Genomic DNA, 16,448 nt, shown 5'->3' on the forward strand with positions numbered 1-16,448 from the left:
CTATCTGAAGTGTACCTGGCGTATAAGACGACCCCCCACTTGGAGGCATATTTTTCAGGGCCAAAAAATCGTCTTATACGCCGGCAAATACGGTATTAGCATCTCCTATGTGTCAGGGACTATGACCTAATTAAATGGCAATACATGATTCCTGCCTTCAAGGAACTTCCAATCAATCGCTTCCAGCTCTAAAATTTTACACTTCAAAATATGATGACAATCAGGAAAATTTATTAGCATAGGGGTGGGGCGACCATCTTCAAAAGGCCACGTGTGACAAGGGAAGGGCTCTCACAGTGAAGTCAGGTGGTCCTAAGTTCAAATTCGGTTCTGTGACCTTGGGCAAGTTCCTTTATCTTTTCAGGCTCCCTTACCACATCCATAGAATGGGCATAATAAAATCTACTTTGAAGCATTGGAAGGATTAGAGCTAAAATACACAAAGTACCCCACGCAGCATTCAATAAACCATCTCTCCAACTTCACTCTTGACCTTCAGCATCAGTTCTCCATCCAAGCAGCCAGACTGACCTTTTAGAAATGTAAATTGTGTCATGTTACTTAGAACCCTCCCATGAGCCTGCTCTGATACATAGATCCCTGGCCCCTTATCATGGCCTACAGGCCCTGCATGCTTGGGCCTCTGCCTCCCTTTCTGCTCTGCCTCCGTCTTCTCTCCTTGCCACTCCCTCCAAGAGACCACATGCCTCTCCTCTATTTTCTCAAATGAGATAAGTCAGTCCCCACCTCAGGGCCTTTGCTCTCTTCGTTTCCTGAAGAGTTATTGGTTCCACACCGCTCAAGGCCCAGCTCAAATGTCATGTTGTCAAAGAGACCTTTCCTGGCCACACATCCCCCAGTCCAGTTATGTCTAGCATGTTTTCCTGTTTCCTTGTTAGAACACCAGCCTCTCGTTCTCTGATTTGTTTCCTTGTGTATTCTTTGCCCTACCTCCCTGGAGAATATAAACTCCCCATAGGCAGAGTCCTTGTTTCTCTTATTCACTGTGTCGTCCTAAATGAGGCAGTGTCTGGCATATAACGGGTGCTCCATAAAGATGTTTCGAATTGTTGTTGTTATTGCCATTATTGTTTGGTGGTTGGAATTTTTCTGAGGAAAGATTCGCAGGTAATGTCTGAATTTTGAGCCAGATGAGAAATCTAGTTTTGTGCCTGTAACACAAACCTAAGAAGGGTGAGTGAGCTCAGGAATCAGGAGGAAGGAGAGCGTGGACCTTTTAATGCGATGTAAAGAGCTCTGGATTTGGAGCTAAGAGATCTGAATTCTAGGCCTAATTTTCACCATAAACTGCCTCTGTTCCTTAACATCTCAGGCCTTAGTTTTCTCATACTTGTATGCATAATTTGCAAAAAGGTTGAACTAATCGGGCCTTAAAAAGTTCTCTCAACTCTGAAACTGTATGCCTTTAGGACAGGGCCGTTTCTGGAAGAAGCCCAGAAGTATGTGCATGAGATGCTACAGGAAGGCTGCTAAGAAGAGTGTGATGAGGGACCCCTCTCCATGAGAGCCACTTGGATCCTGTCACCCACGCACTCCACAGCCAGGCCTTCCTTCACCATATCGCTTCCCAGGCCAGACCTGAAACATGGCAGCAGCTCACAAGGTATCGGCTGAATGAATGAATAAATATCCCATGGAACCAGCACAGAGGGGGAACTGACAACTCAGTGACTCAGAAGGAAGGACCACTGAGTCACCAAGCCACTTCCTGTCTTGCTCAGTGTCCTCCAAGCTAAGTCTTAACAGTTAGAAGGTGGCAAAGAGTTTAAGCTCTAGCAGGTTCACAAACAACAGTGCAGCAAAGAGAAGGCCTTCAGGGTCAAGGGCTTGGGGAGAAGGGGAGGAAATGAAATCGTAACTTAACCTTTGTTTGAGTTCTCTGCAGCAAACCCTAATACACAACCAAAAGATCATATAGCCTGATTGCTTTTTTTAGAGCAATAAAATCGGTTTCTAGAATGTCAGCTATAAGAGGGGCTGTATCAGCCACCTACTACTATGCAACAAACCACCACTCAGTTAGTTAAAGGAATAACCTTTATAGTTGTTCGTGATTCTGTGAGTCACCAATATTGGCTGGGCCCAGCGGAGTGGTTCCCCTGTAGGTCTTGCCTGGGATTGCTCATGTGACTGTGTTCATACGCCAAATTTACTCGGGTTGGATGGTCCAAGATGGATTCATTCACACACGTCTAGTGGTTGGTGCTGGCTGAGCCTCTCTCTCCATGTGATCTTTTCTCCTCAAGGAGTCTAGCCTAGCTTGTTCACATGGCTACAGCATCATCCCATGAGGGTGACAATGGAAGCTGCAAACCTCTGAATGCTTAGACAAACATAATGTCACTTGTACTGCATTCTACCAATCAAAGCAAGTCACAGGGCTAGCCCAGATTCAAGGGGAGAGGAAATGGAGTCTACCTCTTGATAGGAGAAAAAGCAAAATAATGTTGCAAAGGAGGCAAACATTTGGGATGGGTGAAATTGTGGCCATCTTTGCAAACAATCGACTGCCAAGGACTGGAGGCTCATGTAATCCTCTCATTATACAAATAAGAAGACTGAGACACATAGATGGCAAATGACCTGGTCAAGTTCAGAGACCTAGTGGTATATGCAGAGTGGGAATCCAGGTCTCTTGCGTCTCAGCCCAATGTTGTCACACTTCAAGGACCTGCAGCCTCCATCTTCTTTATTCAAACCTACTGACAGAGCCAGTTTTTGGAGCTCCTCCACTTCTCAGGAAGGCTTCCTCCTTTGGGTTAGCTAACTCACACACAATCATAGCACCAGAGCCCCATTTTCAAGACTGGCTATATCTATGTATTTGGGTTTCCTTAATAGGAAAGGAGATTCCACTCCATTCTGGTCCCTTGGGAACCCACCAGGCTCCCAGACTATAGCTAGATTTGACACCAAAATTTCATTTCACTAAAATCTATTACAGCCATTTAATAAAATAGTGCTTTGTTATGGTGGTAGTTTTTAAGGCAATATATCTCTAGTATATCTTGAAGGGTAGTAAACAAATCTGTTAGGCACAATATGACTATCACAAATTATTTTACCAAAATAGCTTCTGAAAGGGAAAGCTAGAGGGAATAATAATAATCACCTAATATCTATTGAGCTTTAATTATGTCCAGGCACAGGGCTTAGCATTCACATGGATTAGCTCATTTAATTCTCATAACTATCACATGACATATGTATTATTGCTATCCCCATTCCTGAAACTGTCTTTCAAATGTCACCTTTGTGTCCAATTGCTAAATTCAAGGGCTCATTGACAAGCTTAATCTTTTCAATTCCGCCTAATTTGAAAATGCTTATCCATCCATCCATCCATCCATCCATCCATCCATCCATCCATCCATCCATCCATGCATGCATTCTACAATGTGACTAGACCTGGTCTAGGTGTAGGTGATATAGCTGTAAACATTTCTTTCTTGTAAACAAGTCAGAAACATTTCTTGCCCTCATGGACCTTTCTGTCCAGCGGGGTGGACAGGCATTGAATAAGTAACAGCCAACAGGATGGTGTTGCAAAGAAAGGTGTGGGGAAGTCCTCTGGCAAGTGAGTCTCTCTTCCTTTGGTTTCTGAAAATTGAAACTCCAGATTCTAGTTCCTATTTCTCTGACCACTCCTTTACTGATTCCTTTACTTCCATATGCCCTTCAAACTCTGGCATTCACCAGGATTTGTCCTTGTAGCTCTTTCTTTCCTCTGTCCCTGATGGTCAACTCACCAGTCCTCCTGCTTCAGCCATCACCTCTGGCTCCACTCCTGGTTTGGGTCCTGCTTTCTTCCCCTCTGACTTGATGTGCTTTACCTGAATGCTCCTCTGCCCTCTTCTCCGTGGGTGTCTCCAACACCTGCTCAGGATTCCCCAACTTGCTCTCCAGTCACCTTGCCTTTCCAGCTCCCTACAGGATGTCATCATCAACTTAACCAGCATCACACCTTGGCCATTCATCTCTCCTTGCTCATATTTTTATTTCTGCATCCATCTTCCTTAGCCTTTTCCACTTGCCAAAATCCCATTCACTTCAGGGCACAGCTCATAGCCAGCTCCTCCCAGAAAGTCGACCTCACCCTCTTCAGGGGGAGCCAGTGGCTTCTTCCTCTGAACTCTTCTCAGATTTCCCCCCTGGCCACTCCAACACTTACCACCTTAGAGCCTAATTCATCTTATTCATCTCTATATGCCCTATGCTTTTGCACAACAGTAAATGCCCAAATACTATTTATTGAGCTGTTGAACTCAACTTGGATCTAGGAGACTTTTTCAATTCCCCAGTCAAAAGCAGTGGGGTTTGTTTATTTGTTTGTTTGCTTCACATAAAAGTTCTTAGTTTATTATTCCTCTCATAAAAGATCTGCTCAATCACCACAGATAAAGTCACTGACAAATCTTGACTCCTTCTTTTTGCCAGTACAACATTGGCCTTTGAAGTCCCTCTAGCTTTCTTCATTCTGTTCTCGAGTTCCTTTCGCTGTTTTCTTGAGGTCTCTTTCTTCTCCTACAGGCCATGTCTTACAAGTCTATGTTTGGGTTCGTTTTCTTTTGCGTAACTCAAGGAACCATAAATCATGCCAAAGCCAGTGGTCTTGCCACCACCGACGTGGGTTCTGAATCCAAATACAAAGATGACATCTGGTGTGGTCTTGTACATTTTGGCTGGGTTTTCCCCAAATTTCTGTCTTAGGTACTGTTGCCTTCCCAGGGTGAGGGGCCCATATGACCGTTTGTTTCCGTTGAAGTCATCTATTGGCCATGAACTTCCTGGTCCGGATAGTTACTGTGTCATTCATGATGGTAACTGACCCTCAAACAGCCAGAGAGGAAAAAAGACAAAAGCAGTGCTTTTTGAGGAGACTACAATACTTCCTTTAGCATTTCTAAAAGGATTAGCTGAGTGTTTCACTCTCAGTCGTGCGATCACTGGCAAACAATCTCTTTGCAGGCCAAAAAACACCCACATTTTGTCTTTTGTCCACCAACACCTTCCAGTACCAATCATATAATGAAAATGTGGCCCCAAGTCATTCCATCAAGTGTGTCCATGCTTGGTTAAAGATTCACTCACTAATTCACTCATGTATTCATGTACTTATTTAACAAGGACTAATTGAGTGCCTTCTTTGTGTCAGGCATTATTCAAGGCAAAACCTCTGCCTTCAAGGAACCTGAATTCTAGTGAAGGACATGGACAATGAACAAGCAAAGAAATATCAGATTGGTGAGAGCTAGGAAAGGAATAAACAGGGTGATGAGACCTAATGTGAGGAGGAGGGGTGCCATTTTAGACAGAAAGCCCAAAGAGGTGCAGAAAGGACACCAGGAGGGGAACGGGAAGGACAATAGCCCAGATACAAGAAAAAAAAAGGGGCAGATCTTAGAAACCCAAAGAAGCAGAATGTGCATTGGGTGGAAAGAGCTCTTGGGACAAAATGTCATTGGAGAGGGGAGCAGGGGCCAGGTTGCTTGGAGTCCTACAGGCACAGGGGGACTCTTGATTTCATTAAAAGCACAATGGGGAGCCATTAAAGGATTTTATGCAGAGGAGAGACACGATCTGATTTATTTTGCAAAAAAAAAAAAAAAAAAAAAAGCTCTCTAAAAAGCATGTAGGGAGGGTTGGGATGAGAACAGAAAGACAAGATTGTTACAATGGCCTCAGGCAAGTTTACTGGTGGCTTTACATGCAGACACTGGCTGTGGAAAGGAAGACGGCTCGGCTGGTACAGGTACCAGCCTTGGTTCTGTCTGCTCTTGCTACTGTTCCGAACCATCAGCCCCACCAGGAGAATTCTCAGGGATGCCACTGCGTGCCCGGTACCCATGAGAAATCCACACGTGGTGGATGAGAGCTACCCAGAGTTGGCCAGGAGCCCACGTTCTTTTGTCTCTTACTGTCTCCTGGGCCCCTTTTCTGCTGGCTCAGCCCCCTAAGGAGAGCTGCTCTGTGCCCGCCCTTCGGAGATTTGGAGAGGTTGGCAGAGCACAGGAATGCCTGAAAGCCGACACGGCTGCAGGATTTGGCAGGTACGGGCAGCGGTGGTGGTCTCCGCTCCTACCAGCTGCCTTAGCTGTGGATGCCCACACCGTTTTCCTAGGACTTCTGTTCCTATCTATTTTGACTTATTCTCAGACTATCACTAAATGCTTCTCTGTTGCCCTGGCTGCTAAGACACAGTTTGTTAATGTTGTTTTCCCCCTCAACATAGAGGAGCGTTTGAAATCAATGAAACTGAGTTGAAGTGCACTAAACTGTTAAAAGGACCTAAAAGGTGCCCAAGGCACTGGCCCCAGCCCACCTCTCCACCTGCCACCACTCACCCTGCCTTCAGGCTCCTCCAGTGGACCCGCCTCCTTCCCCCTGGTGACCTGGTGCTCTTGTCTGCTTACCTACGTCCTCCTTCAAGTCTCTGCTGTCATATCACTTCCTTCTAGAGGCTGTCCCTGAGGGCCACCTGCCAGACTCTGTTAGGTGCCCTGATTAGATGCATTCAAATCACTAGGGGCTTTTTCTTCATAGGACTCATGGTAATTATATACATACTTGCCCAGCAGGGTGGAAAAAGACACCCTACAGCTCAGGTGTTTTAAACAGTAGTTCAAATTTTTTATTTTTATAACTGGTTTCATTTGCCCCCACTCCTGCTGATGGAAGGAGAAAAGAAAAACCCTTAATGTTGCTAATGAAAGGTGAGTTTACAACAACCTGTTTCCCCTAAATTATCAGTTAATTCAAGGTTGAAGCTTCCTATCGGGGTTTCTTCCTTTCCTCTCAAGCGCTTGCTGACAGTCCTGCTTCCCAAGCTGGGGTCTGGCTGCAGAGAGGAGTGGGTCAGGGGCCCTCAGGGCGTTGGCCAGGGCTCAGGTGTGCAGCCCTGGCTGAGAAGACCCCTGCCCACCTGAGTGTGGGCCTCTGATGCTGGCCTCGCACAGTCCCTGCTCTGGAAGAGCCCGGGGATCTCCTCCTGCCCCCCACATCAGCCCTTGCTGGCCCCAGGGACCCCCTAGACATCTGGGGCTGCTGTTGCCTCTGCGTCTGTGATTCGGGAGGATCAGCTCCACCCTCCAGCCCTTGGCTACAAGGCCACATCTTAGCTTCCTACGGCAAGCTCTCGAGCTGGCATTCTCAGCTACCTTGGGAGTATGTCTTGAGGAACTACTACAATATATCCTCTGTATGCCACACATCAGCCAGGAGGAAATGGGGAGCAATTGCAGGCCCCTCTCCACAGAAACCCATCCACCACATTTTAACTCCATCATGGCCGCCCCATGGTTTATGGGGTGTCTGGAGAGAGAATTTCCTTCAAGTGTCAGGCAGAAAGCAGAGCCCAGTCTCCTGTGACAACTCCCTCCACCACCTGAACTTGTCTTGTCCCTGCGCTGAGGTTTGCTCAGAATGGAGGCACCTGTGTCTTTCTCTCCCTCTCTCCCCCTCCTAGTGGAATAGGGCTTTTCCCTTTCCTTCCAATCTTGCCAGCCCCTGTGATCCTGTAATAGGGTCTCCGTGGACTTACAGAATGGCTTAGGCTGCCTAAAGCCTGTGATCCAGGTTTGCCTTCCATATGTAAAGGCAAGCTTAGAAATTAGCCACCACTTTCTCCCCACCCCTTACACATTTTCTCCCCCTCACCCCCCTAAGCCTACCTTTTAGGATTATTGCTTTGTGGATTTGAAAACAGAGTCTGACCCTCAAAGCTGAGCAGGGACCTCTTTCTCCTAACTGACACCCACCCTCTCTGCATCCATTCATTCATGGCAGGGGCTGCATGGTTTTCAGGAAACAAAAAAACACTCCAATTTACTATTTAAAAAATCAGTTCCTGTTCTAGTAATTTCTGTGATTCTTTGCTGAAGATCTATCTAAATCTTTTTGCTCAGCACTGTGTTCTTTGTGACAAGTATATATATTTTGTCACATCATTGAACTGAATGAGTTAACTTTATAATAATTACAAAATGTCAAAATTGTCAAGGATCATAGAGACCATTTAGTCCAATCCCTTTATTTTAGGAGAAAGAGTCTAAGGTCAGAGTGATTAAATGCATTGTTGAAAGTCACACAAATAACAACAGGCGTGGATCTTGAACTTCTCATTTTCTCCCCCCAATTTATTACTGTTTTCCAATCCACCCAAATGCTTTTAAATGGGATATCATTTCCCTCTGCCACCTAAGCCAAAATTATATAATTGCATAGAGAACTAGTTGCCTCAACAGGTCAGTTTATGGAGACAGACACTCTCCCTCTTATTTCATTTTCTTTACCCGGCAGATAGGTATATAGATAATGTCATTTTCAGAATAGAAACAGTTTAATTTTCTATCATTACAGAAATCATACATTCTCATTGTAATATAAAACTATAAAGAAATCTCTACACTGTATTCCTAGCATAGTGCTGGGAACGAGTAAATTCTTGTTGAATGAATATTACTAAAGAAAATAAAAATCATATGTAATTGTGCTACCCAGAAATAATTATTTATTCAGTGTCTATGCTTTCTATTTGTACCCGTATACACACATTAAAAAATATATAATTAGATATTTACTTTTCTCTTATCAGATTTCTTAAACAAACATATCAAAATATATTTTTAAAAAGTAGTTGCCCATTCAAGGATGTCACCTTGGGAGGCTATGTTCTCATTTCAGTGGTGTCACTGTTGCTAATATACTTAGGGAATTGCCTTCCAAGATTGTTGCCAATTATTTTATCCTCAGTGTGAACAATTATTCATCCTTTAATGGATTTTAATTTGAACTGGAATATTTTGGAATAATGGTGAAAAAGGTGGGCATTACTGTTTAGGATCAAAAACTAGGTGTGAATATAAAATAATGAGATTGACTTTTACTGTAAGGCTCATAAATTGCTTTGAAGATTGGCCCCCACAAGGAGTCCCAAAATGTTTCTTGCAGGGGCATCATGGGAAAAGGTACCACTTAGGGGCCGGCCAAGTGGCGCAGTGGTTAAGAACTGACTTGGGACGCCAGAGGGCCCCGGTTCAGATCCCACATATGAGGGCCAGTGACACTGCCCTCTACAGCTAAAATGCTGAACAACAGCTCAACCTGGAGCTGGGCTGCCATGAGTCGCTGGCGATGGCATAGGCTGCAGCCCCTGCTGCAGTGGGTTGCCATGGGCTACTGTTTGTAGCCAGCAGCCAGCGTGAGCGGCCAGCAGCCACTGTGAGCGGCCGTCCAGAAGCTGGCGACTGATCTGCCTCGGCCGGGAAGAGCGCAATGATGGTGCCAACTTTGGCCAGTGAAGCAACGTCCTCCACAACTAGACTGAAGAACAAAAGGACAGCAACTTGTCTGTTCCCCTTCCCTGATTCCCCAACGCTGTTCCCTCCCCCAATTCCCCAATAAAATCTTTAAAAAAAAAAAGGTGATGGTTTGCATCTGAATGTAAAAATCCCAGTAGTAAGTTTTAAGAGACAATCATATCAGTTTATAGTAATATTTTGTATAATATTGGACTTTTATAAAAAACTATTTGTAGTTACAGAAAATTTGGCTTAATAATCAGATTGCTTTGTTTTATTTTTAAGTAGAAAATGTAGGTCTTACATGACTTAGATTGAGGGGATCAAGGATTTCCTCCCCAATTGTTACAAGCTTTTTCTGGTAGTTGCTTGGAGTTTGCCCATCTTTGCTTTGTTTGTCTCCTCACTGCTATTCTTTAATTTGCTGGCACTTTTTAACAATTTACAAGAGAAGTGAGCTCCTCACATACTTTTGCACATCCTAAGATACGTGTTATTGGAGCAAAAGTGAATCTTATCTTTAGGAAGAGTCTATTTGAGGGTCACAGATGTCTACAGGGGCAAGACAGGCCGCATATATGAGTGAAGAGGACTGTGTGTAAGAAAACAGCAGTGGCAGCCTGATGACAAATGGCAAGTGCCTGTCATGCTCAGTGTTGGCAGGCAATGGGGAATGGTGGGGACTGGGGAAAGTCAAAGAACACATCCCCATATAAAGGGGGCTGACTTTTACTGTGGGGACGTGTAAGCTCATGACTATTAGGACCACTGACAAGCTGTCAATTTGGATTTTTGCCTTACCTCTCTTGATTTTTAAATGTCAGCAGATAATTCAAACATACCAGAGAAGCAGAGGAGCATAACAGTCAAGAACTTGTGCTCTAGAGTCAGACTGCTTGGGTTTAAATTCCACCTCTGCCATTTATTAATTAACTGTTCCATTTTAGGCAAGTTACTCAACCTCTCTGTGCCTCAGTTTCCTCATCTATAAAATGGGGAAGGTAAGAAGAGTACTTACCTTGTAGGTTTGAAGTGAAGATAAAGTGAGTTAAAATATGCCTGGCCTATAGATAGTACTACGGAAATGTTAGCTTTTGTTATTTAAAATTAGAAATCAATGTACGGGTTAAATAAAACACACCTGCAGACTTAATTTGGCCCATAGACTTCTAATTTGGGTACTGTGGTCTAGAATCAGGAAAGAAAGCTTTTGGTAACCTAAGACAGTTTGTATAAAATTATGCTCACCTTCTCAGCATACTCCAAAGCACACTAAAGCTTTAAAAGGTCAGTCTGACCCTTAGTTACTCTCCAATTTGCTGATGAACACAACTGGCCCAGGAGGCACTCAGCTGAGCACCGAGCGGGAACATTTCCATTTCACCTGGGCAGGGCTCTGTAGGGACAGCTGTCAGTGTTGTGAACATATTGAAATACCCTCATACTGGTCCATAAATAGATGCTATTCTAGCCAGCCCCATCCATGGGGTGGCTACTCTGGCCACCCCAGCCCCTCCCCCAGTAGCCCGTGGTCCTCACGCCCTTCTGCTCCATGACCTGGAATCTATTCTGATTAGTTAGTGTCCAGGCCATACCAGTTGTTAAATATTGTATCACTTCTGCACTTAGGCACAGCAGAGCCAAATTTGCAGATCCAACCATTCAAAGATTTGTTCTCCTAAAACTTGTTATTTAACCTTGCTAAGACTTAGTTTCCTTCTCTGTAAAATGGGGATAATATTAGTAACTACCTCTTGCATTGTTGTGATAAATGAGAGAATCCATGCAAAATTCTTAGCATAGTGCCTGAAACACGGCAACCTGCCCTCTCTACATGCTACTATCAGTATTAATTTAGGCGTCCTACCACCAGGAGAAGGTTATACCTTGAATCTCTGTTATCCTCAGGAAGACTCACTCTGGTTCAGATGGGCTTGTTATTCAAGGTGTATGGGTTTCTAACTATATATGTGCAAAAAATTCTAACAATTAAATATAAACAATATTAATAAAATTATAGTAGCACAATTAAATATAAAATATTGATAAAATTATAAAGGCATTGTACATAATTCGGAAAATAAACAAGATGGAAAAATACTATCTCACCAATCTAGAACACCAGCATCTAAAGAGCATATGTAAACATGATTATTTAATAAGAAATTTTCAAGTGGCTCAGGTACAATTTGACACCTTTCTGTCATTTGGCCAAACTATTAGGCCCCTGAGGGCAGGTCATGACCATCTTGGGTCTTGCTATATTGCCCGCACCTTCAGAATGCGTGGCTGTGATAGGTACTCAATAAATATGTATTGGGTAAATGCTTAAATGCCAAATGAGTGAATGAAGACTGGGGAGAAGGCAGGCACAGACACTGGAGCCCAGAGGAGACTCGTGTGGGGTGTCTGTTAACCAAGAGTTGGCTGACAGATACCATGGATTCAGAATTTATTTCCTGGGAAGGTAGAGTTGGAGGAAAGATGGGAGTCAAGGGACAGGTGTCTACATGGAGAAAGAACAAAACAGGAGCTCTATCTCTAATGAGAAGCCCCAGCATTGAGGTGGAACCTTGGAACCAAGTGGTCCTGCTCACCCCCCACCCCCTGCTTGGACACATGCTGGTTTTGGAGTGTGGCCGACCCTTTTCCACAGGCAGTGACACTGCTACCGGGCCAGGTAGGAGAGCCCAGGCAGCCCCTCCCCTGGTTCATCATCCTGTACATAACTCCACTCCTTGTTCCAGCGCCATCTCTTACCCAGCCTTGGATTAGAAGGGCCCTTCCTGGCCCCTACTCCTTCCCATCAGCGTGAATTAAGACTCTCCTGCGGCCTATGCAGGACTTTAGGCTCAAGTCAGCTTGAGACTCAGAGACCCTTGCAACATGTCTCCCTCTGAGGAGCTCCTAATTTAGAGCAAAAGGCCCTAGACTGTTGGCTTCTAGAGATGGGGGACTGTGTTTAGTGCATCGCTGTATCCAGGGCTGTTATGCAGCGGCGCGCACCAGCACAGCTGTAGTGTCTACTATAATAATGAAATGCACTAAAGGGTTAACCCTGAGCACAGGAAGGAGGGCTCTGCAGCATAATGTCCGGCAAGGTCTCCAAGAGCCAGTGGCTTGCTGTGAAATGTACTGAAAACCACCCTGATTGTCCTTAAAATGTAACCCAATGCTTGGCACCTTATCATATAAATGAATAAATGCATGAATGAACTAATGTGAGGATGTACGCGACAGTTGTTCCATAAGTTTGTGTTGTGTGAGTGAGTTCTCTCCGTCAATTGTTTTCTGAAAATGTGGGTGTCCCTTGCATGCAGCAGAACACTCTGAATACATCTTAACCAGCATTTGAAACTGACTTGAGAAGTCAAGGTCACCCTCTTACTTGTACCCAGGCTTTTATATAACACGCTTCAATCACTGGTCTGGGGCAACTGTCAGAAAAGCTTTCTGTTGTGAGTATCACATCCAGAACACAAGCCATATTTTGCTTTACATACTTAAGTGAAGAATTGGTCCCTAGCTGAACATAATGGAAGCCATTTGTTCTGGAAAAAGCAACTCAGAAAAAGGTATCACCTAAAAAGCTGGAGCAATCCACGCAGAACTCTCTCCTCTGAGGGGCTGTGAAAGACACGTGGGCTTAAGAGCTATTTTAGGGGTGTGGGGGTGGTAGAGGGTGCTTTAATTTCCCATAATGGCATCTTCTAGGAAGTCTGTCTGTTCACTGTAACCATTTGCTCCTGCAGAGTGTGATTGGCCCCGTCTGAAAAGTAAAAGATGCTCATTTTAGCGTCTGGCTAAGAGCCCGTTTGGAAGTGGTTTCCACAATTTCTAGTCAGAGTTGAAGGCGTTTCAATCAGTGGGAAAAGTGGAGAGAAACTCCTTTCACTTCAGAGGTTGCCCATGAGAGGACCCTTTCCCCTGAGCCCACAATCAGGGATCTGGTAACATTTTTCTATTGTTCCTTGTCGCCCATCTCGGCAGCTGGAGGTGAAGGGGGCCATTTTGGTTTCATACACAAGGACGAAAAATGAAGGGAGAGGATTCCTCCAAAGCTGCTCTCTTTTTTCATCTTCTTTCCGAATTACTTCTCCCCATTAGAGCTGTGGTTTTCATAATTCACCCCTAAAACCAGAGAGTCATGTGGCCTCAGGGAGGGCAGCAGAGATTCTTGTGGCAGCTTCTTCTGAGCGCTGTTGGGTACAGGACAGCAGGAGGGCGAGGAGGAAAAATTCCAGCCCTCACTAGAGTGAGGATACAACTCTTTTCACATTCCTTGTGAGTGAGTTTCTCAAGGTGCAGCTCTGGCCAAAACTGGGGAGTCAAACCCAAACACTTGCCTTGTTGTGGGAAGCAGCCATTTAGCCACTCTCAGCTTTTGTTCAAAGCCTCCTAAACAGGAGCCGCCCGGTCCCACACGGGACTTCAGGGAAGCCATGCCCTCCCCAGAAATGACAAATGGAAAAGACAGAACGGACTCCAGCCAGGCCAGGATACAGTCTCTGGAAAGAGGTTGTTTTTGTCTCCAGTGCCATAGAAAACACATCCTCTTAACTTATTAAGCAGGGAAACAGCACAATCACACACGCTGGAGGTTACCAAGGTGAACAGAACCCAAGATTAAAATCTGCCAGCCCAATGGTGCATGGAAGCATGGAAGGCCCAGAGAGGAAATGTAGTTCACTGTTGGTAAATTTTTTTGGATGCTGTTTATGTTTGAACTTTTCTCTGTTTTCCTGTAGAAACTTCCGTACCCTCTTCCTGTGTCCCTACAAAAGGCCTGGACAATGCAGTCCCAGCACTGCTGTGGGACATGGGCGGGGCCCCAGCTTCCTCCTTCCTGCAGGGATATCCTTTCCTATAGAAGAGGTAAGAATGTAAGGTTCATGTGAAAATGTTATTATACTCCTTATCTCAGTCATTTCGTGATTTGCTGTTTGGCGACAATAAGTCAGCCTGGCCACCTTCACAATAGAGGTGGCCCCAGTTCCTAGTTTTGGCTCGCGCTGTTTTCTCAGCTGAAGAGGGCAAACGGCTATGAAAAACGCTGCTTGTTTTGCAGGATCTTATCAAGGGTTCATGTCTAAGGCCAGTAAGAGAAGGGAGGGCTCCGTTTTTTTTCTCGCTCCTCATTGTTTCCAACTGAATTGGCAGGAAACAGGAGTCCTCTACCTGTCCCTCTTGGGAGCAAAATTGATTCGATTCCATTTTTCAGATGTATCTGCTACCACCAGAAGTTGGGGACATTTCCGCTCACCCCCAAACGAATGGGTTCTGCATTTACACAAACGACGTCTTTTAAAACTGGAAACACATCAAACTAAAATGACAAGCTTCGGGATTGGTAATTGCTGTAAATTGTCTCCCAGAATCATCTCAGATTTGTTTTATTTTCTCATTCGCCCCTTTGTAAAGCATCTTCTAGGGCTGTGGACCTTGACTAACTTCAAGCTTGTGTGTGTGTGTGTGTGTGTGTGTGTGTGTGTGTGTGTGTGTGTGCACTGTCCATGGCACAGACACTCTGAATTAAAATCCTTCACACACAGTTTCACGTAAATTAGAACAGTTCACAATAACAGCTGTCTGAGAGCATGTGTGGCAGATGGGCAGTGGAGATTCCACACAGAAGGTAAGTCAGCTTCTCAAGAATCGTAGTGTGTTTGTGGCTGACCCAGTATTTTCCATTTAAATCAGTTCAGCCAATTTAGTCAACTTGGACAGGAATCAAGGCCCATCTAGATTCCTTATTTCACATAAAATCAACCTCAAATAATTACATTTTGAGGGACTTGGTTTTACTGCCTATAGATAAAGTTTAAACATAGGAATTATATAAACCACAATATTCCATAAACATAAGGATCTTTCCTTTCAATGTCAATACTTCACCTTGGAACTTAGACTCAGAACTTGGACTGTTACTAGATGGAACCATGAAACAATCCATTTTTTTAAATTACCCCCAAGGGCTCAAAAACTAGAAAACGCAATTTGATTCTGCTCTACTGGGGGTCTTGGTTTTCCCAGGCCACACCGTCCTTAATCCAGGGCCCTGCCTCCAATCAGAGACTCTGCCCCCACCCAGTCTTGTTATGGAAATTCCAGCTCCCCGTACCCACTGTCCACCTGGTAGTTGTTTGTGGCTCTTCTGCTATGTTAGAACATTTGCAAGCAGGGACTTGCGAGGGACTAGTCAGATTCCCTCTTCCTGTGGGTCCTTGGTGGTCCATGCTGCTCTCAGACCTGCCTGCTCTTCCATTCCTTGGCTGTGTTTGGTGAGAGTCAGTCATACCACGTGTGCTCATTTTGGGGTACCCAACAGATGTTTCAGATACAGAACATCAGTAGATCTGCCAAGAGCCACCCCAGATCATTTTTCCACCCAAATCAGACAAACACCTTTAGATTAGCTTCTAGCGAATTAGATTTGTGGGAGAAAGGCATTTAACATTCTTGCGTTGTAGTAACCAATGCTTTCCCCTAATCCCAATATCTCCTTACTCTCCTTGGTGCTTCCCTCATGTCCCTACTGCCTTTGAAGCAGTTGGGCTCTCCTGTGCTAACTGAAAGGGCATCCTCAGAGAAAGGATATTACAATGGAAAACAGAGCTGGGAAAAAGACTCTTCCTGACTTTTGAGTTTCAAAAGCTTAGGCCATTAGGGAAATGGAAAAGACCCACAGAAAGGACAAAACATTTGGCAGGAATATCATGAGTGAGAACAAAATTTCTCACCAACCCTACCAAGTGAGCTTCAAGAACTGGGGGGAGCCAAAGGGGAGAGAAAAATTGGTGGGGTGTGGGACCAGAAGGCCACATCTGAAGGGTCTACAAAGCCTGAGCAGAAACAACATCCACAGACTACTCGTTATTAATTCACATGACCCTGTGCTTCACCCATGCCCAGGGCTCCACTAGTTAGTTGCCTTGTCCTCTGTCAACCGTTAAGGACTTCTCACTGACTATTTAGCAGGATTGACAACTGACTGTGCCCCTAAATGTGCCAATGTTTTCACATTTGAAATTACTCCTATGTGATCAACCCAACCTGCAATATCTAAGGGCACTTGTAAGCCCCCAAGAAGGAAGGCAGGGTAGTGGTATAGAAGGAAAAGTCCCTTGT

General features: G+C 44.7%; 1 pseudogene; it reads right to left on the reverse strand.

The window, feature by feature from the left end:
* Window positions 1-4,359: 4,359 nt before the first annotated feature.
* LOC109382307 (40S ribosomal protein S24-like) lies at window positions 4,360-4,837 on the reverse strand (annotated as a pseudogene).
* Window positions 4,838-16,448: the final 11,611 nt, after the last annotated feature.

This window comes from Hipposideros armiger, unplaced genomic scaffold (genome assembly GCF_001890085.2).
Source record: "Hipposideros armiger isolate ML-2016 unplaced genomic scaffold, ASM189008v1 scaffold_63, whole genome shotgun sequence".
Taxonomy (NCBI): Eukaryota; Metazoa; Chordata; class Mammalia; order Chiroptera; family Hipposideridae; genus Hipposideros; species Hipposideros armiger.